This window comes from Sturnira hondurensis, unplaced genomic scaffold, assembly GCF_014824575.4.
Source record: "Sturnira hondurensis isolate 20B ecotype Veracruz unplaced genomic scaffold, ASM1482457v3 Scaffold0022215, whole genome shotgun sequence".
NCBI classification, from domain to species: domain Eukaryota; kingdom Metazoa; phylum Chordata; class Mammalia; order Chiroptera; family Phyllostomidae; genus Sturnira; species Sturnira hondurensis.
Window position 1 is genome coordinate 5819197 of NW_028094846.1, and position 26518 is coordinate 5845714.

A 26518-nucleotide genomic window follows, 5' to 3' on the forward strand; every position below is an offset into this window, starting at 1 on the left:
TACCCCACAATTTCAACAAACTCATACATGAAAAGGTTAAGCAACATTCGCCTGGGTCCAAGAAAGTCCAGGGAGTATAGTGACGTCCTGCCCACCCTACGGTCTCAGTCCTGCCCCGTCTGCACAGAGAAATACTGTCAGTACTCCCAGTCTCTTTATCTCTGTAAGTAGACATACAGATACATTGCTAACTAGAAAGAATTTTAAATGCTGTCATTCACAACTATTCTATCTGCTCATTAAACCAACTTTGCATAGAAATTTTCCCTAGAACCCTTTTCCCATTCCCAGCAAAAATTAAATGTTCAGTTACTGGCAAAAAAAAAAGTGTTATAGGTCTTTATTATGCGGCCTACAACTACATACAAGACTGTAACTCATGGCATGAGGGTGAAGCTCGGGGAGATCCAAGCAGATATAATGGAGATAGTCAAAGCAGTCTCGGTGGGCTGAGTGGGGCATTGCTTCCCCGAGGAAGGGATATACATGGTAAGATTTGAAAGCTGAAAACAGAATAAGAACTGTGGGGAGAATAATGCGTGCTGTGTGTGTGTAGACTCCAGGTTAACAAAAAGCATAACCAAAGGTATGGAGACAAGATAGAATACAGGACAACTGGGAAGCCAGAAAACCCAAACAGGAAAACCAAAAACAAAACACAATGCAGAGAGCAAGACAGAAAGTCATGGATGAGGAAGGAAAGAGCCAAGGTCAAATACAGAGGGTCTTTTAACTCAGCACCATGTCTGGTCATAATGCAGAGGCAGCAGGGACCACCCCGCTGTTTTCAACATTCCCCAGCCTGTATAATGTGCTCCCCAGCCCAGCCCACGGAGATCTCCTTCAAGGCCCAACAGGAAGAGCAACCTAATAAACCCCATGTGACTTCTCTCTCTCACTGCTGGGCCCTGAACGACCTAAGCTCTGTTCCACCAGCAGCACGCTCACCTTAAGAAAACACGACAGGTAAAAATTCTAACAGAGAACACAGACTACAGTGATCATTCATATTACAGAAAGACAATCTACCAAGGTACTCACAACAGGGTTCCTTTATTGTTTTCATCCTCTGCAGAGGACACTTTTCATTGTTTTTAGAGAGAGAGGATGTGGGGTTGGGAGTGGGGGTAGAGAGAGACACATCAACGTGAGAGAGAAATATTGACTGGTTGCCTCCCACACACGTCCCGACCAGGGATCAAACCCGCAGCCTTTTGGTGTGTGGGACGATGCTCCAACCAACTGAGCCATCCTGGCCAGGGCTTATAATAGGGTTCTTTTGAAAGAAAGGCTAGAAATCTTTGTAAAAAAATGGAAACACTGTGTTCAAAATAGGAGAACACTTAAACAGACGTTATACCTATACTATGGAAGCACATAGAAAAATCAAAAGGAGATTTATACATATAGAAATGGAGGGAGATCCAAAGCATATTGTTAAGTAAAAACAAAACTGTAAACCAATACACATGATATCATTTGTGTTGGGGGGAAATCCTACGTATTAGTCTTGGTTTTAGTAGATGTAAACGGATGGAAGGAAAAGGTCTAGAAAGGCATCTAACCAACGGGTTTTTTTGTTTTTTGTTTTGTATCTAACCAACTGAATAGCCATTACACAGCTGGGCAACATATACAACTGTGAATTATTTCTATAAATGTAAATAAAGTTTAAAGAATGAAAATAAGAGAAGCTAAGCATACATTTAGAACACAATTTAGGCTATTCCTAAGATGAATTGCTATAAGACTAGTAAAAATATTTTTCCTTACTAAATTGACCTTTTAACCCATTTGGAAAAACCACATCATCAAAACGTATTAGTATTAAAAATCTCTACATATTTCCCTATAATTTATGTTTCCAAGAACTAGCATGATTTGTTAATTTTATAAACAATTATTTCCATTTCTATTAGCCTAGCAAATGAGGCATATTGTTGCTGAACTCTTACATTTCCTAATAAAACTTCTCTTAGAGACAATTACAACAAACTTGATAGAGAAAACACACAGAATTAGCCCCTAATTCTTCCCTAAAGTAAGAGCATCCCTCTGCCCACACCGGTAAGTTTGAGAGACCAAGGAGAAAATAGTCTTTTCAATAAAGCATGACTCTGCCTGGGAAATGTGATGATTAAGAATAGTAATGATTCAATTTCAGGAATTAGAAAAACATAAATCAAAGATTTTTTAGAGACTCAAAGAGTCATTAATTATAGTTATTAGATCTAAGAAGAATTTCTTCTTCATTCTTAAACATTTTTCTCCAGTTATCTTTCCAAACATTCTCCAAGCTTCTCAAAGACAGTGTTTACATCATCTTCAACCACAAAACATATCTAAACAACATACGACATATGGCTTAGTGAATGTCATAAACATTCTTTCAGTCAAGAGTAAACATACAAGCCCCGGCTGGTGTGACTCAGTGGATTGAATGCCAGCCTGTGAACCAAAGGGTCGCCGGTTTGATTCCCAGTCAGGGCACATGCCTGGATTGTGGGCCAGTTCCCAGGTTAGGAGAGCACAAGAGGCAACCACACATTGATGTTCCTCTCTTTCTCCTTCCCTTCCTCTTTCTCTAAAAATAAAATCTTTTATTTTATTTGCTGGCTCAGACCCGTGGCTCTGCACAATAACAACTAACCGTACGTTGTGAGCGTCAAAGGCTTACCTGTGCGGTTAAAGTGACTGCTAAAGAGCTACTATAGACAAACCTATGACCACCTGCAGCATACATAACACAGTCTGGTTTTCCGAAAACAAAATCTAAATCTACCACAAATCTAAACCACAAGATAAACTTCCAACAGTAACCAATATTTGTTAAGCACCAACAAGGTGTCAGCCTCAAAACATTCTATATATAGAATGTTCTAGGTGTAGAACATTTTCAGTGTTTTATATATAGTATCTAATCAATTAAATGCTCAGAGCAATACAAACAGCTGTAATGTAATTATCTCCATTTTAAAGATAAAGAAACCAAAGTACAGAGAAGTAAGTATCCAAAGGCGCAAGGCAAGTAAGCAGCAGGACTATGGTTCAAACTCTTGCAGGGCTAACCCCAGACTGATACTTTTAAATCCTATAATGTGTGTGTGCCCTTAAAGATGAAAGTTAACCATCATTAAGGTGAGGGAACTTCTTGGGGTGAAGGAGATGTTCTGAAATTGGATTGTAGTGATGGTTGCACAGTTCTGTAAATTTACTAAAAGTCAGTGAATTGTGCACTTAAAACAAGTAAATTTTACTGCATGCAAATTATACTTCAATGAAGCTGCTAAAATAGTCACTAAAGCCTTTTCATAAAAAGCCAGTTTTTGAATTTTTAAAGGCAATAACTTCCAAACATAAAGACACTTCAGATTCGTTACACGAGCACAGCAATAGTTAGAAGTTACATTTACATATGTCACAGACAGACACTTAAGAAATTGCTGAAAAATGTATTAACCATCTCCTCTACTACAGGTTCATTTTATCTGCCTCTGATTAGGAGGGAGAAACGTGGAAATCAGAATTTATCAGTATCTACTCTGGGCCAGTCGCTCCTCCGAGGCATCAATGCGCCCATTTTCTGGATGACTCTTGAGTTTCTAAGGCATTAAATAACCTGCCCAAAGCTAAAAATTGTGGAGCTGAGATTAAAATCTCAGCTCTTCTTTGAAGTATAAGTTGCTTTGAGAAAGATATTATATCAAATAAAATCTACTGTCTGCAAGAAGACAATCTTGATCTATTCCCACCTGTCCTGCCATATGAAACAAGTTTAACACATTATTCTTGGCCTTAACCTGCCATTTTTCCAGAACATTTCCATAGCAACCAATACACAGGACAACACAGAGAAAAAGTTTTACTATCTTGGAAAATGAAACTAAAAGCAAGAAATAAAAAAGAAGAAATGAAGGCTTTATGATTCCAACCCTACTCAGTGTTATCATTCCAGCAGAATATCAATTAATTTACAGGTAAAATAGTAGTCTGAGAAAGACTGAGGTTTTCCCAGCAATATCCTGAGAAGAAAGACCCAATTTTGATTGTAAAAATATCTCTTCCCAAAATATATGGATTAAATTATAACCCTACGCCCTGGCTGGTGTGGCTCAGTAGATTGAGTACGGACCTGCGAACCAAAGGATTGAGGTTCGATTCCCAGTCAGGGCACATGCCTGGGTTTCGGGCCAGCTCCCAGCAGGGGACTCAAGAGAGGCAACCATACATTGATGTTTCTCTCCTTCTGTCCTTCCTTTCCTCTCTAAAGATAAATAAATAAAATCTAAAAAAAAGTTTAAAATGTATATAAAAAAATTGTAACCCTACACTGTATACAACATTCTAGATATAAATAATTCCACATGCTAATGTTATTGCTAATGGGGAAATATCTGGGGTAAGTATGAAGAGAAGGGCTTATGATTTAGAAGGAGAAAGGCCTGAAAAACAGAACTTGAAAGAGAAGGGTTACCAAAGCTGCAAAGGGTTAATCTAGGTGTTTTACTTTCCCAGTGTGCACAGGGACTAAAAGAAACATTTCTACTTTCAATTTAATTCCAAAAGAAAAAGAAACAGTCAAAAAGATAAAACCATTTTCCCCAGAGGCTGCCTGATGCGAAGCTGAAACAGTACTCTAAGATGTGAATGGCAGTTTCTAACTTTGTGTACACAGGCTGAGGCTCCAGGTTTCTATTCTGCGTAACAAAGTTACACATTGTGTACAAATGCGCTATACTGAAGGGGGGGGGGGAGATCAAGAGGTGATAGGATGAAAAGGCCAGACTCAAAAGCATCATCCGTAAAAGACTGAGATACTAAGCAGGAAAAATGTATCCATTACAGCAAAACAGCAAAGAGTCATTTTCTTATTTCAGTTTCTGTAGTACATACACTATTCTGTCAAGTACATAAATGGGTCATTACCAGTAGTTAGTGGTAGTCCAAACATCAAGGACATAATGAGAACAAATAACCAAAATCAGGACTTTTTTGGGGAGGAGAGAAACATCCATCCATTGCCTCTCACACACACCCTGACAGACCCAGGACAGAAACCTCAGCCCAGGCATGTGTCCTGAGGGAGAATCGAACCCGCGACCTTTCACTCTGTGGGATGACACCGAGTCACACTAGTCAGGGCAAAAGCAGGACTATTTTGGAATACACTGTGCATTTAGTTGATATGTCATCTTGTTAACTGCTTTCAAATGAAATACAATTTTTTCTTTTAATTGCTGTTCAAGTATAGTTGTGTCTATTTTCCCACCACCTCTTTCCCCCACCTCACCCATCCCCACAAATTTCTGAAACCGGCTGTTCTCTTTGTAAAAAAATTGATGTCGCCTTAATAAGGTTCTTTGCTAAACTGTAAAGATAACTCAGTCCTAATACAAAAGCGTAATGAATACATTTTGAAGATGAGGCCAGACATTTCCTAAGACCTCAGTTTCTCAGGTCCCATTTTGAAGCCGCCCCCCACCCCCACCGTAATAACGGCTCCGATTCACGGAGGAAGCCTGCTCCCAGTGCTCCCAGACGTTATTCTGACACACGATGACAAACCTGAACGACAAGAAGTCAGTGATCTTGAATGTAGGGAAAATGCTCACAACGAAAAGAAAATCTAACTTATGCCTCACGAGTTTCTATTTCAGATTGTTAAATACTAACCCACAGACTGAGGAATCCAGTGACACTGAGACATCTGAAGGAGCAACACCAATATCGCTGCATTAACTTATCCCTCTTTACCATTTCTTTTCCCACCAGCATGCTTAAACCCTTATTCAGAGGGGGTCAAAAAGATGTTTCCATTTCCAACCTGTCTTATTTAATTGAAAACAAAACAAAACAAGACAAAAAGTCATTCAATCTCTGCCCGTCTTGTCCCAGCCTCCGTTCCCTACCCCCTCGCCCCTCAGCTTCCAAGCGGCCCCCCTTTCCCACCACTATTCAGAAAGGACTCGAAACCGGCACATCAACACCTGCTTACGAAACCGAAGGGTCACATCTGGGTCCTCACCTCCCTTCTTTTCCTACAGCATGTAATGATGCCGCCCAGTTACTCTGGCACCGTCTTTTGGCTTCTATAGTACGTACAGTCCAAGCCTCCCACCGACCGACCGGCCACGCCTGTGCACCTCTCCGGAGGCCCCCTTCTCTGCCCACCCTGGGAGTACACCTGGTTCCCTCAGAATTCCTTCCTCGCTTCTCTTTACAAACTTTCCTCGAGTGGTATCCTGCATGTATGGGCTCTCAACTATCAACCAGATGCTGCTGACTTGCAAATCTGCAGCTCAAGTTCAGAGGTCTGAGGGCCAGGGCCATGTAACAACCAGCTGGCTACTAGTCATTCGTGTCCAACTACGGTCTCAAACCACCTCAACTGAACCCAGCCTTCTGTTCTCTAAGGCAGAGACTGAGTCATTAAGCTCTTGACCAGGGTACAGAGACTCATTCCTACCACTTCCTTTCCCTCAAATCTGCCTCTCCGACTAACGAGCCACCGCCGTGTCCCATTCACTTTATTTATTTAACATTTCTCCAAACTCTCCCATCCATTCCGAACACCTAAGTTCAGGCTACCAACACCTCTTACCTAGATTACTGTGACAATTTCTTCACTGGTGTCCCTGTTAACAGTATCCCCAATCAAGCAAAGCTAGGCTATAACTGAATTGCAAATTCCTTATAATCGGGGAATATCTTGGGTTTTCCCCTCCTCTCTTGCCATTTGCTCTATGGTTTTAATACAGAACAAGCCAGCAAACCTAGCAAGCTGGAACACTTGTTTTCTCCAATGGAGTTAATTAGGCCAATGGAAAACTTTAAGATCCTAGCATCCACCACAGCATGCGCAGCTCAACGAGGACATACGCGTGAGACTAAAGTAACTCTACAAAGCAACTGGACCCGAGAGGCATCCACAGAACACTATACCCACGACAGCAGGACTCTTCTCAAATACATATGGAGCACTATCTGTGACAGGCCGTACACTGGGCCAGCACAGGAACCCTGGAACTATTCAACCTACTGGTTTGTTTAAGAAACAAACAAACACCAGGGAATGGCATCTATTTCTTTCGAAGAGAGCCACAAGAATATTTTGTTAGAACACACTGAGAAATATTCAGAGGACTAAAACAGAAAAGGGCTCCTAATTCTATACGTAATGTATTCAACTGTGACATGCACACACCAAGCTACACAGATCAAGACGTGCAGCTCAGTGCACTGTTGCAAAGTGAGCACACCTGTGCACCAGAACACAAACTACCAGCACCCCGGAAGGTCCCCCCATAACCGCTCCTTTATTCTTCCCCTAGGGTCACCACTACTCAACGTAATACCGTAGATGAGTTTTGCCCCCTCTGAAGCTCTACGTAACGAGACCATCGGAGTGGAGCCCTTTTGGGCTCCTTTCACTCAACATTTTAGTTGTTAGGTTTTTTCCTACTTACACTTTTAAATAATGACAAAACATTCTCATAAATGTTTTCAGAATAGGCAAGATGTTTCCAGAATAGGCAAGATGTTTCTAGAATAGGCAAGGTGCGTGGGCAACATATTTTTTGCAATGGTCAGATGATACTGGAGTGTATACACTGACCTAGGGAATTTTTGCATCTTAAAGACATAATCTCACATACTTAATAATGATAAAATAGCAATAACATTAATGTTATTAAAACATTGCCCCCATCATCTACTGGCCAAGGCTTAAGAACATTTAAATTACTTTCCATTTATTTTATGGACTATATCTAATAGAATTTGAACTATTTCCAGAAAAAAAGGGACAGTGACTTTCTATTACACATACTTGAAAAACAAAGCTACAAAAATAAAGAGGTGTGCATTTACCATTTTAGAATTATTTCTGGACTATGATCCCAGGCAAAATTTCACTTTGAGTTTAAAAGAGTGAACAAATTGCTGTGTGGACTTCAAACGCAGAAGCCTATAGCCACAATGTATCTTGTTTATACAGCTGAACCCTGGTTCTGGAACTTCGTTTGTTCTGGAAGGCTGCTCAAGAAGCAATTTATTCGAAAACCAAATCCTTTTTGCTTGTCGCCCAAGAGACGTGTGACTCATCACACAGGTTTCAGCACGAAAGGGCTGTCAAGTCGAGACTTGAGACCAGAAGTTTTGTCAGAGGCCCGAGACATTTTTTCATGAGCATCTCGGTCAAGAACTAGAAGGGAGACGTTTGAGAACCGAGGTCTGACTGTACATAATGTGGTTTGAAACAGGTATAGAAGTTATAGAGAAGGCATTCTGCTGATTCCCAAGTAGTAGCTACTGTTAGAGAACCTACTGATTTATTATTGCTAATATATCAGAGTTAAACAGAAAACACTTCTTCCAAAGTATAAACGACAATCTCTTAAGGATTAAATCCATGCTTAGGTTTGGTCGTGTGTGGGTCTGTGTCACAGGGAGGAGGAGATGAAAGGCTGAGACACCTCGTCCAACAGCCCCAGGTGCACAACAGACAGACCTACTAGCATCATATCATACTCTGTTCTTTGGTAAACATACGGAGCCCTGCTTTCTTATCTTAAACAATTATGAACAGTCTGTCCCACCTTTCCCCTAAATACAAGCCTTCCCCCCACTTTTCTCCAACGTGTGGACTTCCTCAGGGTGGGCCACACTTACGCCTCACCTAAAACGGCCTGTCGACCACAATCCCACCATCACCTCACGTGAACTGTGCTTCTCACCTCCTTCCCAATTCATTTTTCTCCAGAATACTTCTCACCATCCAATATGCTGTTCTCTTACTTACTCTGCCACAGTGTGCACCCACTACTACCGAAACGTAAATGCATAATGACGGGGATTTTTGTTTGTTTCCATCGCTAACCTTTCTGAGTCTGGGCTGTGTACCGGGCACTGTACTAAGTGTTTTACAAGCTCTATCTCAGTCCTCCCAGTGACCCTACTCGGCACCACTATGGCTTCATTTTGGAGTTGAGGAAATTGAAGCACAGATGTCTGGAAAGATGTTCAAGGTTACATGGCAACTGAACTTATCCCTACTTCTAAAGTGGTAATTCCTTCTGTAGTCTGTACTTCCTTGGTGCCGCCACTAGCCACCCTGACACTCCCGCACCCACCCACCTGGCGATCTAGTGACCATCCCAGAGTCCACTCTCTTTTACCCCCATTAAAAAACCTTATTATCTCTGGCATCTGCAGCTGCCTGTCCATCTCTACTCCCCTGAGTGAGGCCTGTATTCATTCATTAAAAAACAAAACACATACTGAGTGCCTGCTGTGTGCCCAACAATGTCCAAAGATCTGAAGATACAACCCCGAGCCAAACAGGGCCCCCGCCCTCAGACAGCACGCAGTCGCTCTCACCTGGCTCACAGCCACCTTTAACTGATGTGCACCCCCTCCTTTGTTCTTGCCTCCCCCCACTCTCCTCACAGCCGCTGCGTTTTCTCCAATGACAACCAACTCAATAAAAAAAGGACCACTGACTGGAGCAGACATTTCACAAAAGGGGATGAGCATATGATAATGGCCAATAAGCCTATGATATACACACATACTAGGATACACATACATATTATCTCCCCACTGAAGAATTACAAGATACCATTAATCATGAGGGAAATTTAAATGACAATGAGATATACCCACCAGAATGGCTAAAATTTTTCAAACTGACAGTACCAAGTGTGAAAGAATATGAACACATGAAATTCTCGCACAATGCCGATGGCCGTGTAAATCAGTACATTCACTGTGGAATACTGGCTATATCTACTTAGGCCAAACAAAATGACCCACAAAATCTACTCATAGGTATTTATACAAGAGAAATTACTACATATGTCCACTAACAAACATACAAAATATAAAGGAATATTCATAACAGCTTTATCCATAGAAGCTGAAAACCAACTGGAAACAGCCCTAAGGTGGCTATTTCCACAATCACCTAGAGAGATGCAACAGCCGAGCCCCAGACACCACTGCCTCTTGCTCACACGTATACTCTCCAGGCAATTGCTCAAGACCAACCCTAAAGGGCAAACACCCCCTCCTTACAGCCTCTGCGCCTGCCCCGAACTAGCCCCGCTTCAGGGGCCACCCCGTGTTTATAGCCAATGCAGATTCTTTCAAAACAACTTACATCTTTCTTCCCCAAACTGCTGACAGAAAAGAACCCAGTCAATCCTAGGATGGAGAACATGCTGTCTTCTCCATCCAGCCCTGCCCCTGGCGGGTTAGACGGCATGCCCCAGGACCAGATCTTTCTCTGGCTAGCATGGTAAGTCTTTTTTTTTCCCCATTGCTTTTAGAGAGAGAGAAAGAGAAACACCCACATGAAAGAATCATTGATGGGCTGCCTCCTATAGATGCCCGGGCGGGAAACAAACCCACCGCCTAGGTACGCACCCTGAACAGCACTCAGACCAGCAACCCCTCAGTTACGGGATGAAGCTCCAGCCAACTGAGTCACACCGGCCAGAAAAGCTGTCCCCATAAAACAGCTTTTGCCATTAAAATTTTTGTGTAACAATCCCAACTACAGGACATTCCAGAAACGGTAAACTATGGGGACAATAAAAAGATCAGTGGGTGCTAGGAGTTGGCCTAAGAAGGCACGAACAGGCAAAGCAGAAAGGATTTTTAGGGCAATGAAAATACTCTGCATGATACCTACTCTCATGATGGATACATGTTACACATGTGTCCAAAGCCCCAGAGTGTACAACACCAAGAGTGACCCCTAATGTCAACTACAGACTTCATCAACTGCACCACAATGTACCAATCTGGTGGCAGATGTAGGTAACGAGGGAAGAGCTACAGTTGTGTGCAAAGTTTATGGGAAATCTTAGTATCATCTTCTCAATTTTGCTAAACTTGCTCTAAAAATAGTCTTTACAAACAAAGAAATTTTTTAATCAACAGCTGAACCTGAAATCACTCTCAAATACGAAGATTCTGTTGATAGAATTTGCTGTTCCCTTCTTTCCCCTCTGCCCCCTAAAATCATCAAATAATGGTGATTTTGGCATCATGCCCCAAAGAAGATTATTGAAGTTTTATCTTAACATCTGAGTGCAGTGAATTGAACAATGCCAGTCATTTAGAGGAACAGACACTACTATTTCAATATTCAATGACGCTTTCGTAAGAACGTTGCCTGTTTAGGCTTTGTGATGGTCTAAATGACTAAACATCACATTTTCTATTCTAACAATTTTCTTATTTCAAAAAGCACATTTTAAATAACATTTAAAAAAGTTATCAGTAGAAAGAAAAAAACTGGAGGGTCTTCTATGCCCTTGGGAGCAGGTTTTCGCCCAGTTCAGTCCCAGAGAACAAAATGACATTTCTGAGACAACAGACTGGGATCAAATGAGTCAATGCAAAGAACCCACAATTCAATTTTTCAAAGTGAATGTAAGGCCTTGCATTTATTTTCTTTAAGTTTTTAATAAAGAAAGGCTAGATTCGAGCAAAGTGACAGTTTTCATCAAAACAGTTCAAAAGCTGCTGTCAATGGAGTAATTAATGTGAAAACTGACATAAAAACATGTGTTTTAAAAGCAGTAATTATGGGGAAGGCATTTCAAAATGAAGTTTAAATCAAGGGTGTGTATTTTTTTTAAGTGCAGTACTTAACTATGGAAGATGACTACTCTGTAACCAAATGTCTCCCCAAAATGGACTCCGTGAGCGAGCCCAACCAGCCTGCGCTCAGGGAAGGTTAAATCCAGGCCACACAGAGCAGGACTACTCTGAGCACAAACAGGTACCACCCCCCCCAAAACACCAAAGGGATGGACCCTGAGGCTCTCCACCTTTCAAGCTCCGGAAACTTTACCACGATGAGTTTAGGAATATCCAAGTTCATATGGTGGCCCATTTGGACAGATCAAAATGCATTTGAATAGTATCCAAATGTAAATCAGTGCCAACAAATAATTTTGGAAAACAATGTTTAGTTAAATTCTATTCATCCTTGCCAACCAATTCATATTAGTTCTTGAAATCAATTTGTTATCTAAAATGGGCCACACTTGGAGAAAAACATTTCCATCATAAATTAAAGGAAAAATATCCACTGAATAGGATAAACTTCTTCATTTAAGATTCTAATTGTTTGAAGAATAAGATAACACGTCACTATTTATTAAACCTGTAGCAAACCTCTGTAGTTTTGATTTGTAAGTTTTGAATTACACAATAAAGAATCAAATAGAACTCCATAATTTCTTCACTGCATAAGTGAAGGGATTACACATTTTGAAGTTAGAATCACTTATTTAAAAGTTTTTGAATAAAGTGATTCTAACTTCAAAAGCAACTGTAAAAGCAAACCCAACAGTGGGGATCCCAAGAGAGAACGGGAAATAGGGAGAGCTAAATTCTCATCTCAGCTCTGCCATTTATTAGCTCTGAGATCTATACACCGTGATAAGTGTGCAAAAGGCTTGGAGGAGAAGAAAGAAGAGGGTTACTCCAGATGAGGAGCGATGAACAGCAGACTGAAAGATGATGGACATCCTGGTAGGAAACGGAAGAAACGATGCTGCCGTGAACAACATTTGAAAGGCTGGGTCTTTGGGGGAATAAAGGATTTACTTATTTTTTATTTTTTATTTACTGACTTGAGAGAAGAGAAATATCCATCTGTTGTTCCATTTACTTAAGCATTCTTTGGTTGACTCGTCTATGCGCCCTGACCAGGAATTGAACCCACAACCTTGGTGAATCGTGACTGAGCTACCTGGCCAGGGTGGACAAAGCACTGAAATCATAGGCTTGAGGATAAATTGAGGTCTTATAAGTAGACAAATTCTGAGAATGAACATAAATGACGAACTGGACCTTGGGGAAAGAGTCTACATACTGTGCTCTTCAAAAGAACTTTTTGAGATGATGGAAATGTTCTGTATCTGTTTTTCATATATGCTTCTGGTATGTGCCCTGACCAGGGATCAAATCTGCAACCTGGGGGTATGGGGACAATGCTCTAACCAACTGAGCTACTCAGCCAGGGCTTCGTTGTTAAGTGACAGAAGACAATCTTGCCCATAGAACTGTACAACATAAAGAGTGAACCCTAATGTAAACATGAACTTTGGTTAGTAATAATTTACCAGTACTGGTTCATCGATTATAATGAATGTACCACACTAATGCAAGATGTTAACAGAGGTAACTGTGAGAAGCTGTATATGGAAACTGTACTTTTGATGCAATTTTTTCTATAAACCTGAAACTATTAAAAAAAATAAAGTCCATAAAAATGTTTATATTTAAGTAGCCACATGAGCTAGTGTCTGGTATTAAACAGTATGGATCCATAATATTAAAGAAAGACTGGTGGGAAGAAAATGAGAACAGTATTTCATTTCTGACCACCACCCACAAAATACAAACATAGTTAATACTAAAACACACAAAGTTTACACGTAGCTTGAATATTAACATTTTATAGCAGAACTGTGTGTTTCAAATATTCTAGATGAATAGCTTTCTAAAATGACTTTTTGTTAAACATAATTTAAAGAGGAAAATCACATTTATTCAGTGGGTACTAGACGTCAGGTACTATAAAGGTGTATGTTATCTCATTTGAATTTCAAAACCATCTTTGAGGAAGCTAGTACCATTTCTGTGCTTACAGATGAAGAACCGTAATGTCTAAGTGATGGAACATGAGGACGGAGCTAGATCTGACTCCAAAGTCTATGGTCTAAGATACACTGTATATAGTTTTATGATTCCTAAAATTACAAGCATAACTGAATTTTCCCTACAATCAACTTTTCATCAGGAAATCTCAAAATCTTTTTTCTTTCTTATTCTCCTTTAAACCTTTTGAATAGGTCATACAGCACAATACAATAGTTAATTAATGATACACTCAGAGTCTCATGAAGTCCTGTCCCTCCATTACATGGCCCCTGCCAAGGTGGTTTCCTCCCTGGCCCCTCCTTGCTGCCCTCTTTCCCCTTACCGCCTCCACTCCCACCTCTGATTGGCACCTTTTAATCTCCTGTGGGATTAGAAAACAGACAACCAAACTTCTTAGAATTAGTACAAAGAAAGAGATCTTCTAAACCAGTGCCTTAGCCAGATGACTCAGTTCATTAATCATGTGAGAATTAAAGGTCTTTTTTATCTACTTCTTATTCCAAACTGGAAACTGGATAGATAAAACACTATTCTGCAATAAAGCTAGAAATATAACAATTCTGTTTTATAAACAAACCTTCCATTAAACCACATTTTCAAGCACAGCTATCACCCATTTAAAGATGCTATTTTATAATTAAATTTAGTGTACTAGCTTTTCAAAAGGCCACTATAAGAAATTAATGATATACAAAAACAAAGAAATATATTTACAAAAAACTGATAGTCCATAAAAAAATACTGTTTAAAAAAAGCAGAAATTTTCCTGCATTGAGCCCTGAATATTCTCATATAATTCCTTCTCATAACTTAAGCTGTCCTAAGACCTAGAGTTATTAATAATACTTTCCCTAAAAAGGGAGAGTTGTTAATTACAATTTCCCTAAATTTTAGTATCAAAATTTAAATTCTTTTCCATTTAGACCTCCTTTACTAAGAGCATGAAATCTGTATTTCACATCTCATCATACATTTTAAGATTTCAATTTAACCAGGAGAAGTACCATTGTGAATTTAAGATAAGAATAAAAGAATATTTTGGAGCCCAAAACTGAAACTTCAAACTTAGGAGAAACTTTAAATTTACAGAAAGTCCAACTTTATTACATTATCCCAGAAGGAAAAACAAACCTAACTGTTTTGTTCCTCAATCAACCATCTAAAACCACCCAAAAAAGCTAAATCCAAAAAAGCTAAATCCATACAAGTGTCTTATGTTTTAGAGCAAGTCACCTGTAAAGCCAAGATCAAGGTTCTAAGATTCATCAAACAAGAGATTAAATGCAGAGTGTCAGACAAATCATAATTCCAAATATTCTAAAAAATTAACCGAATAAAATGGTTCAATTTAACAATAATTTCCCAACATATCGTATTTTCGGACTCTAAGACGCACCTCCAAATTTGGGGAGAAGCAGGTGCATCTTATAGTTCAAATGTAGCTTACCTGGCTAGTAAATGCAGTTTACATTTACATTGGTGAAATATTAAGTTATTTATGTTATTATATATTTTACTTTTTTCTACTTCAAATTTGTTCTTCCTATTTTCTTCCTCTAAAACCTAGGTGCATCTTATGGTCCAGTGGGCCTTATAGTCCTAAAAATACGGTAACTTCAAATAAGTCTGTTAATGTTCCAGGTTGTTTCTATACATTGAGAAAAACCAAAAGGCAAACAACTTGTAGATAACAGGCTGAATAAATCATTTACATTTGTATATAACATTGAAACCTAGTTAATGCTCACAACCCAATGAGGAAATACGAAGTCTGAGAGGGAGCACAACTCCTTCAGAGTGATCAAAACTACAACTGCAAATTGTTGTGATTTCCATCTTTGCTTCCAGAAAAAGTCCCTGGCAGCAGCCTACTGTACTTGGAAAAGCATGCAAAGAATGAGGTGGGTTTTGATGGCTAATGATCACATCCCAAAGCTTTTTCTGCAGGTTCAACTATACAGAGCAAGCACGCTTCTTCATTATCGGCCCCAAAGAACTTTCCATTAAATCCAAAGAGACAGCAAGTAGGATGGTGGTCGCCAGAAACTCGGGAGAGAGAGGATGGAAAGCAACTGCTTAACAAATGTAGTTTCCTTCTGGGGTGATAAAACACTGTGGAATTAGAGTGTACATTGCGAATATACTGCTCCTGTACTGTTTACTGGTTAATTTTATGTTATATGAATTAAAACCTCAAGGAAAAATAAATGCCAAGAGAGATAAAATTGACCCCTTTAGAACTCTTCTTCAAAATATTGTTACCATGTTCAAAATCTGTTTAGATCTTAGAGATTTTAGCTAAAATGCATTACAAGTTAAATCATTACCATACTTGCTCAGGAGTATCCTGACATGAGTGCTACAATGCTCAACAAACATCAAAAGAATACCGCTGACATACATTTGTAAACAGTCTCAAAGAAAAATATCAGTGAACCTTAAAACATTTACTCCTCTATGACAGAATGCAATTTCAGTCAGCTTAACTGTGCATGTAAGGTGAATTCAAAGTTTTTACTAGAATTCTTTTCCCGAACCTCAGCCAATCAGGAAAACACTGTGAGCTGATGAGAAGTCTGTGATGTTGTTACATAAAAAGTAAGCAAGCTCAAGAATGACCGACAGGGACATAAAGATGCTAGGGCTAACTGTCTTGGGGATGAAGGGCAACATTACTTCAATTTCTGCGCTTCACACTTGAAAATGTACAGAATCTACCTTAAGAAACTTTGGAGAAAAATTCCTCAGTATAAATGCCTGACAAAATTAATCTTATTGGCATGACCACTAAGGCAAGTCCAAATCCCGTCTAGACTCCAGGATTAAACAAAAGAGGAGTCTTAAAGGGGATACCATGGAACAGGCTCATTTCGAGAGCAACTGTGGCTGTTTCGATGCAGGCCAGTCTGAGAAGGTAAACCCGCTGGAAACCAACCCCAAAGATGCATGCCCTCTGAGCACTGACAGGCCCAGAGCTAAACCGGGTCAGCATACCCTGCCAAGGAACATCTTGCTCCGAGGTGTCCACCAAACAAGGATCATTTATCAGTTTATTCTTCACTCAGTTGGATGCCAAACCCTTTCAAGATATTTCCAAGTGCAGAATGATTAGACCCCCATCAAACTTCAAGCCCTAAGATCTAGAGGTTAAAAAAAAAAGCTGCGGAATTCTAAATGGTCTATGCCTTTTAAAAATGTAAACGAAGAATTCAAATGTTGGCCCACTCAACTTTAAACACCACTGAAAGTCACGAAAGTCATTTTTGAATTTTCACTATGTATTTCAAAGTCACAACTTAGTAACTGCTTATATAACAAATTCAAGTCATGAAACAATTACAGCAATTCCACAAGTCTGTCCTATGTAAATGGTATGAGTTTCTATACTCAAAGTATTTAGACCTGCAAAAGCAGTAAGTGTTTCTTTTGTCAGTCACATGAATAAACACTTTCTCAAATTTATAACTAAGTATTTAGCAGGATACAAATAATGATCATTGGAAGGATATTAGGGCTACAGGCAAGTACAGTATTATAAGACGTAGTTCATGGTCAAAACAAGATGCCTCAAAGTTTAACCTTGAGACACATGGTAGCAGTAGTAAAGCATCTAATTTGTGTCACGACACCTAGGTTTGAATAAACTTTTACCTATTAATTATGTGACCTTTTTGCTACTTAGCTATGCCCAGCCTCAGATTCTTCACAGATAAAATGAGAATATTACAGCCTGACTAGGAGGATGAAATGAGAATGTTTTTATTCATTCAACAAATTTACTTTGAAAAGCTTTAATTTTTTTATGTAGAAAAAAACTTTTTCAAGTATTTTCAAATAAATCAAACATACATTAACTTTCAATATTACCGAGAAAATGCAAATCTGATTCCTAAGCTATGGTCCTGAAACTTCTCAGAAGAAAATTCTTAAATGTTAGTTGAGAAATTCTGAACTGAAATAATTAGAATAAACATGGATAATGAAGAAAGGACAGTTGAGAGATCACATCTTTAGGAAGTTTTGACAAATAAAAACAGAATTCTCTAAGAGATTTCTCAATATTAAACAGGAATAGGGACCCAAATTTAACCCGTAAATTGCTGGATCAACATCCAATTTCAAATTCTAAACCTTAACACTTAAAAAGCTTTGTTTTCAGAAAAATGATATTAAGTACGAGGCAAATTAGTCCTTGACACAACATGAAATGTTTTTTCATAAGAAAACACACTAACCACTTACAATTCACAAACTTTTAAGTTACTAAAATTATAATAGCTTTAGGGACACAGAAACATGTAAGAACCACTGCGATATAAATTTTACTTGTATTCTGTACTAACCTAATAAAATTCAGCTTAAAAAGAGAATAATAGATTTGAGCACTTAAAAGTTTCCCTTCTGAAACTTACTCCCAGAAAATTCACATTAGCGGGAGCCATGTGAAAGCTGTTCTCTTCCCATTACTTGAAAAGTCAAAACATGCGCATTACTTAAGCTGTGCATAACATGAAAGTCATTCACACGCGTCCACTGTAGTTCAGTCCTCCACAAGGCAGTCCCACCTCCACGTTTCCCCAATTGCTAGTCTATCTACTGTCAACTCTTGTGGGAGAACTAAGAACTAGTGTAGCTCATTAAATACTACATAACCTGAAAACGCTCTGAATTACTATAAACATGAGCGAGCAACATTAACTGGCGTGTTCTCTGCACAGGTCAGTCTTCCTTTTAAGAATACAAACCAGATGGATCACCCCATTTAGTGTTGAAGACTAGCAAGCAAGGCATCCAAACAATTTTAATACGAATTTCTGCACACTTCGGTAGAAACTGGAATAGAAGTAACTCAAATCATTTTTCTCCCTCCCTTGGAAATGGGCTTGGTAGATGCCTTTCAAAAACTACGTTTAGGAGAAATACCAATTCCTTGTTGAAGTTTCACACACCACTACCATAAGGGCAAACATAATGAACAGCTGTCCCTTGATAAGCCACAAAAAAAAAAAAGTCAAAACAGAACAGTTGTTGCCAATTTTTGAAAATTATAACAACGTTATGAAATCTGCTTTAGAAACCAAACGTCCAACTAAGAGGAACGGTCTGGTCTGGAATAATTTTAGGACGAATTACTGAAAGCCAAAATTAGAACGGGAGACAGGAGGACACACGAAGTTTCTAGCCTGCAAACGAGCCCTCGCGGCTCCCGCAGGGATGCCTCACTGGGCCCAGTGCACGCTAGTTACCGTCGTTTCTTCCGCGGCACATGAATAATGCACAGCGCTTCGTGGGAAGAAAAGTTCTATTCCAACATTACAGTTTGTCTCCGCGTTGCCAGTAAGTGGCTTTGTTTCCAGTTCCGTGGACTGTTGGGGGATGTCTGGAGTTACCGGCGGTCCCAAAGCGCCCCCTGCTCCGCTCTGCCCCGAGGTCCAGGGAGAAGCGAGGCCCAGAGCTGTTTAAAGAGGAGAGGCATCGCTCAGCCCTCCATCCCTCTCCATCCCTTCTCGCTAATCACCTTGGACCTCGCTCATTTTTGTTGTTTTTCTGGTTGCACTTACACGCTTTTTTAAAAGACACCTGCACTCACAGCGTTCCCCACCTAGCCACCGGGAGGAAAGGAGACTATCTGGCTCCATCTCCCGGGAAGCAGACCTCGTAAAACCCACTCGGCCGGGGCGGGGAGCGCCTGAGGGGGCTGGGGACCCGAGCGGCCCCGAGAGGGAGGCAGGCAGAGGCGGCGCCTGTTTACAGACGCCGTCACCCCACCCCCCGCCGCCCCGCGGGCTGGGGGGCCCAGGAGCGCTGCCCGGACGCGGCCCCCTCCCGGCCGGCTGGCGGCCCCCTCCCGCCGGCCGCAGCCCGCGCCCCCTCCCGCGGTCCAGGGCGGCGTCCCCACCTCCCCACGGCCTACCGGCCCCGCGGGCCCGCCCGGCGGCAAGCCGAGGCCTGAGGCCTAAAGGCCGCCGGCCGCTGACAAGCCCCCCGGCCGCTCGCCGGGCCCGAGGTCCGGCGGCCGTGCGGACGCGGCCCCGGAGCGGAGCACCCGCTGGGGCAGCCGCGTCCTCGCCGCCGCTGCCTATTGTTCCCGACCGAGGCCGGGCCGTGCCGCCCCGCTCCCCACGCCGCCGCCGCCGCCGCCGCCGCTCGCTCACCGCGCTGGTCTGAGCAGCAGCTCCTCTCAGCTCCGAGTCCCCGCGGCCGTCGCCACCGCCGCGGCAGCCACCGCCGCCGCCGCCGCCGCTGCCACCGTCGACTCGGACTCTGTCCCAGGCCGCCGGGCCCCGGCCGCCGCCACCGCCAGCGCCGCCTCCGGGCCCCCACCTGCTGCTGCTGAGGCTGCTCCGGCAGCAGGGGCCATCTTGTTGGTCGGCCTCCTCTTCCTCCTCCTCCTCCTCCTCCGCCCGGTCGCTCGTTCTCGTCCCCTTCCTCTTCCTCGGGCTCCCGCCCGCCCGGAGACTGGGGCGGAGCCCGGGGCGAGGTCCCTCCTTCCGGGGGCGGGGCCAGAGCGGGGCGGGGCCAGCGCGGGTGGGTGGCTCTGAGTCACCCCGCGGGGAAGCTGGCGACGCGCTCCGCCCCGCCCCGCCCGGGAGCGCAACATGCCCAGAGCCGGCGAACAGGTTCCTGCGCCCGCTCGGCCCAACCCGCCCTCCGCGACCCTGCGCCCGGCGGGCAGGTGGCCGGGCAGTGAAGGTGAACTGGAAGATGCCTGACGGTGCCATCCCACCCCGCACTGCCTCAACCCCTTGGCTTTCTCAGTTCCCGTCTGCCTGAGCTAATTGTTCCTTTGCATCAGCTCGCCTCCCCCGCCCCACAAGAATTTTCTCTTACTTCACGTTAGGCAGGTTCTTCAAGACACCAGCTTTGCCTTAGTCACCCCTCTCAAGAGTTCCCAAACAGTTCGGCCTCCCACCAGGGCGACCGGGGCCAAAGGCCCGCACACTCACCGTTCCGGAATGTGTCCCCAGGACCCCGAGAACTGCAAGAGCTCTCTGGGCAAGGACGGGACGCGAGGCGGGAGGGGGCAGGAAAAGATTCGGCTCCTGAAAGAGCTCCGAGACCTAAAAGCTAACCTCGTGAGGACTGAAAGTTTCTTCTCCCTTAGGGAGAAGGAGTCATTTTGCTCTGGGGTAGTGGGAGACCCCTGCAAAGCAATTCGGTTTAGCCAGGTTCTGGTGATTGAGAAGGGAGAGAAATGGAATGCTTTTCGTACCATGCAGCCCTAATTTCAAAATAAATCGTCTTATTAGAGCAGAGGAGAGAGATGGTCCACAGAGATGCACCCCGTTAGTAGTTCTCTGCATCGCCATCCCTTTTTTTCTTTTTTTCCCCAAGGGCGCAGAGATTTGCTTTCCTGTCCTTTCTCCACAGCTTGCATCTCCAATACCACGGAAAGTGCTGTACTCTGTTTAGGGACGCTTCTGCCTTTATCGTGACAAAGTCCAGTCACTAGGACAGATGGAGTTTTTCCATTAAATAATATGTCACACACCTTCCTAAACTCTGGGCAGGGGAGAGTTCTTTTTAAGCTGCTAGCATCCTCCTACTACTCAGATTTCAGCATCTTTTTAGACCTATCGATGTCTTTCTATTGATTGGAAACGACTGCCTTTGAAGTGAACGAAATCTGTAACCTCGTCTTCAACCTACTACTTGGTAACTCCAGCCCTACAAAGAGCAAATTTCCCACCTTCCACAGAGGGATCAGACCAGCCTGCGCTAACCTAAAGGCTATCTTCCACCTCGAACAGCTCGGCTTCTGTCCTCTGCTAGGAAATACAGTAGTCTGTTCCTGCTTCTCCTCCTCCTCCCTTCTTTTCACTCCTAGGGAACCTTCCACAACAGAAGGTTTTAGCGGCTGTTGCTAGGCAAACATGCCAACTTAAGTTGCTTAGGGGAAGCCAGTAACTTCCATTACAACCTAGCAACCTAGATAATATAATTCCTTGAACTATTAATAGTAGTACCTCAGTTGGTAAAGCCTTTTCAAGGTTCCCTTCAAAATAGAATTTTAAGTTAAATTTATTTCATTAATATTTCAGTTAAAAATAAGTTTACCAGGAAGGAGCTTCCCAAATTTTCATGTTAATGATATAATTAAACATTGGGCAGAAAAGGGAGAAGAGCAGCTTTGAAGAAAATACTGAAGTGTTTACAATAAAAACTAAACTACAAGAAGTCATTTACATGTTTTACACTCCCCAGTTAGACCACGCATAGAAGATACAGAGAATAATTTATCCCTTGAGGCTGCATCTATTTAGAAGAAAGACAATGTGGTTATTCAGTAAGAAAAAAAGATATTCTGGATTTGGGGAATATCCAGAATAATAATTACCATCTGTAAGAATTTTAGCAAGTGAATGAAGCTCCTTTTTCTGATTAGGCTGTTTAAAAGTTTTTGCTATGTTATTGTTTATGTAGTAGTAACATTTTTCAGGGTATTGAGAATGAATATAAATAAGATTAAATAAGATATGTTAAAATTTAAGTTATATATATGTTTAACCTTCCAAACACCTACTATTGTCTAATTTGTTTTAATCCAATGAATTTTGTATTAATGCGGTGAAATGGTGTTTGAGCAACACCTTGAACTAAGACAGCACATTAAGGAGGAATTACTGAAGACAAACAGGTTAAATGTTTTACAGTCATTTGTATTTTAAAAATCACTGTTTTGTAGCTTTAACACAATTTAAACAATGTCATTTTATAGTGTATTTTACTATTTAATTCTAATGTGGAATGCTTAGAAATTTAGACTCTCTGACTGGTCCTCCACCATTTGATGCAGTATGAAAATTTAATGAGTCATTTCATATAAACAACTTAGAATGGCATGTGGCCCATTAGTAAGTATTCAAATTTTAAAAAATTCATCTTGTGTATATGTCATTATAGTTTTTGGTTTCTTGATCAAATGAACATGTCATCAAACAACATTTTTGCTCTTAGCATGAACCCTAAAAAATATTAATGCTTTTTTTAGATCACATGCAAAGTAGAGTAACGCCTTATGGATTTCTTTCCATGTATTTTTGTTAGGCCTGCGCTATATTGCTTTTCCTTAGATTATGTCTGTAGGTATATATTTATGAGAACAGCGTGTGCTTTTTAGGTTGTGCTGAGTGATGTTTTTAAAGCTACTGCATTCCTTAGAATTGCTCTGGAATGTACTTGTCAACCTAAAGCAGGGTTTCTTATATTAAGGCTAGAAAAGACCTTGGCCCACATATTTCAGCAAAGGAGACGGTCTGAGAAAGGCCGTTTGGATCACATATCTGAGTTCTTATTTGTAAATGCTGTGTTATTGTGGAGGGGCCTAGAGAGCTGGAAAGGCTGGGATGGGAGGAGGAAATCCAAAGATGAAAAATAACAGTGTAGTAGGAAAAATCCAATAAGGTAGGCAAGTGGATGAGTAGGGTATGAAATAGACTATTGCATAGATACTACAAAGGTCTGTGAAAAGGTGGAAAGAGTAGGAATCTTCGTTCTAACGTCAGAGAACCTACCTTTTGACAGGTGGCAATGCTGTGTATGAGATCAGAGGTGTACCCAGTGGCACAGAAGTACAATCAGCTCTCCATTTAGGGTGGGTAGGAATGAGGAAGAATAAGGAATGGGAAGTGGCAGACTAGAGTGCGGAACTACAGCCTGCTTAAAGTACAGCTGGGACCTGAGAATTCTTCCGTGTACATCGTTCCTGTAGGGGGAGGAGGAATGAGATCCTCACATGGAAACATGCACAGATGGGGTCCTGGAGCTGAGTCATTTGCGTTTTCTGCCCTGCTTCAGGTGAAATAGGGTGGGAGGCAGAGTGAGGCCTGTCTATCTTTCCTCCTCTCCCTATACATGCACAGATTCTCCATAACCTACTCCCTCCCCAAGTCCACACTCCTATTACTAGTGTTCATTGAGATAAATCTCTAGGAAATAAATAAGAAATACAGCACAGGTGGCAAATGCAAGGCCCACGGGCTGAATCCAGCCATCCAGCTTGTTTTACATCTTGTTTCTACCCCGTGGCAGCACTGAGCTCCTTGCCCCTAGTTAAGGAGTAGTTACCTTTATACAGTTCTAAAATTACATTCGGCCCCTTGAAGGCAACCTCATGGCTGATGTGGTCCAAGGTGAAAATGAATTTGACACCCCTAAAACAGAGGAAGAAGTTTCCAGCAATTACACAAAGAAAATCTGGGGAAACCAGTTTTTCTGACCTACCCTTCACCTCTAGAGTCTAGTCCCAAACGAGTCCCAAGTCATCATCTACAAACTAGGCCAAACGGGTTGACTTAGATTCAGGGTTACAATTCATTGTAATCAGGGCAGGTATAACCCAAGCCAGTTTTCGGATTTCCGGAACTAGGTCCCCAGAGACTCGATTTGAAAAGGGCTAAATAGAGTGATGTTTTTGAGTCCTACCTGAAGTTACTTCCCAGATCACCTACCTCCCATGAAGGCCTCCAACTCAACATCGAGCATATCTGAACTTCAGCTGACCTTCTGAGACTTATCTTAGGGTGCTAGGAAACGGCGCCTTTTTACTAAAGAGGCGTCAAACAACTTTCAACAAAGAGGCCCATTCTAGGTACTACTTTGAAGTGTCATAAGAGAAAGCAGCTCAATTTTTCATGGAACAAAACTGTGTGGAATACTGTTCTCTTCGTTATTGTGTTAGTCCGCTAGGGGTGCCATGACTAATACCACAGACTAGAAGGCTTAAACAACAGAAATTTTCTGGAAGCTCTCTGGAGGCTAGAAGTTCAAGAACAAGGTGTAGGCAGGTTAGGTTTCTTCTGAGGCTTTTCTCCTTGGCTTGTGGAGGCTTTGTGTTTGTGTCCTAATCACCTGTTCTTGTAAGGACACCAGGCATATTGGGTGAGGGCCTACCCACATGACCTCATTTTACCTTAATTCCTTCTTTAAAGGCCCCGTCTTCAAATAGCACCACATTCTAAGGTACTAAGGTTTAGGACTGTCGCATATGAATTTTGGGGAGAGGAATGGACACAATTTAGCTCATAACAATAATAAATACTCACTTTAAGAATATCATACTTATGCCCTGGCTGATGTGGCTCAGTGGATTGAGCGCCAGCCTGCAAACCAAAGAGTTGCCAGTTCAATTCCCAGTCAGGGCACATGTGTGGGTTATGGGCCAGGTCCTCAGTGGAGGGTGCACATGAGAGGCAACCACACTTTGATGTTTCTCTTCCTCTCTCCCCTCCCCTCTGTCTAAAAATAAATAAAATCTTTAAAAAACATATACTTATGAATAAAAGGCACCCTTGTGAATGTACAATTTTAAATATACCCAGTTAAATCTGAAGGTTTTCTTTTTCTAATTATTGGTTGTATCATAAAATATCAATGGTTTTTAAAAAAATTTATTTATGCCCTGGCTGGTGTAGCTCAGTGGATTGAGCGCGGGACTGCGAACCACACGATCGCAGTTCGATTCCCAGTCAGGGCACATGCCTGGGTTGCAGGCCAGTCCCCAGCAGGGGACTCATGAGAGGCAACCATACATTGATATTTCTCTCCTTCTCTCCTTCCCTTCCCTTTTCTTCCATTCTAAAGATAAATAAATAAAAATCTTTAAAAAAAATTACCAGAATGTGAATAGACTCAAGACTAGTATGAAAAGATTACTACTCATGTAGCTAATAGTTTGAACCTCGTTTAGAGTTCCATCTTGTCTAAATAAGCAATTATAGATATATGTTTTGTAACCAAATGACATCCTCTAGCACAAATGTATGTTCAGTATCTGTTGGGCACTCTTAGGTTTATCATGTCACAAGCCCCCAGTTAAGAAAAAGTGGGACATTAATGTGTAGATCATTCAGGAAACCAGAATTTGAAAGTGAGCCTTAAGCAAGAAGAGGACACTTCTTTTTGCTCCGTGCCTTACTTTCTAGAATCTGGACTTAGGGCAGTCTATAGAGTTCTTTATGATATTCCAAGAGGCTAAAGATGAGCTCTGCCCCTTGGAGGCAGGTCATGCCCCGGATAGAAAGATACCCCTGTGGTAGAGTTCTCATTGAAGGTAAATATTCAGCTTCAGGTTACTCCGTGAGTTTTTTCCCCTCTCACCTCCTCTACCTTTGAATAAAGTCTTATGTGGAGGCTTCGGTCTTTTCTCAGCTGCACTACCTTCTATCGACAGGAAGGTTCTGCAGCTGTAGTTATGCTGGTCTTTCCCGTGCAGGCCCGTGTAGCATCCGTGATGGGAGACACCTACAGCTCTCCCAGAGGAAAAGCAAGCGCAAGGGATGAGAGTCAGAGTCCTTCTCCACCAGATATTTGTCTTCTCTTGTTGACCTTGGACATGTAGAAAGTCCTGGTGCTGACCCTTGCTCCACTACTTCCTACAGACCTTGTACAAGTTAAACTTAGGAAGTTTTGATTTCCCTTAAACTAAGGATTGTAAAATGTATCTAAGATGGGTTTTAGGAGATTAAAATGAGAAAATACATGGAGACCCTCAAGTACAATGCCTGCCATCTAACAGATACTCAATGAATGAGAGTTATTTTTAAATTATACTAGGTACTGTGTAGATAGAGTATAGTGTAATTATACCAGCCATATTAGGCTGGTGATTCTCAGTTTTGTTGTAAACTTTGAAAAACTGTACTTCTCCAGCTCTGACACTAGAGATTTTGATTTGAGGTGTTGGTGTGGGGCCAGGGATCTTCATTTTGGGGGGATTTTACAGGGGATCCCATCTTACCATCTGAGGTAAGAACCACTAATGTGGATCAGTGGTGAGCAAGCTTTTTGGTAAATGGCCAGGTGATGTACAATTTAGGCTTTGCAGGCCATACAG

At 41.7% G+C, this 26518-nt stretch overlaps 1 protein-coding gene across 2 annotated transcripts in view; it reads right to left on the reverse strand.

The window, feature by feature from the left end:
* RC3H1 (ring finger and CCCH-type domains 1) overlaps positions 1-20052 on the reverse strand; it is a 62413-nt gene extending 42361 nt beyond the window's left edge. For both annotated transcript variants that reach the window (XM_037035265.1, XM_037035264.1), the window contains exon 1: positions 19839-20052. The gene's annotated coding sequence lies outside the window, so the exon portion shown is untranslated. The remainder of the gene's footprint in view (positions 1-19838) is intronic.
* Between the last annotated feature and the right edge of the window lie 6466 nt (positions 20053-26518).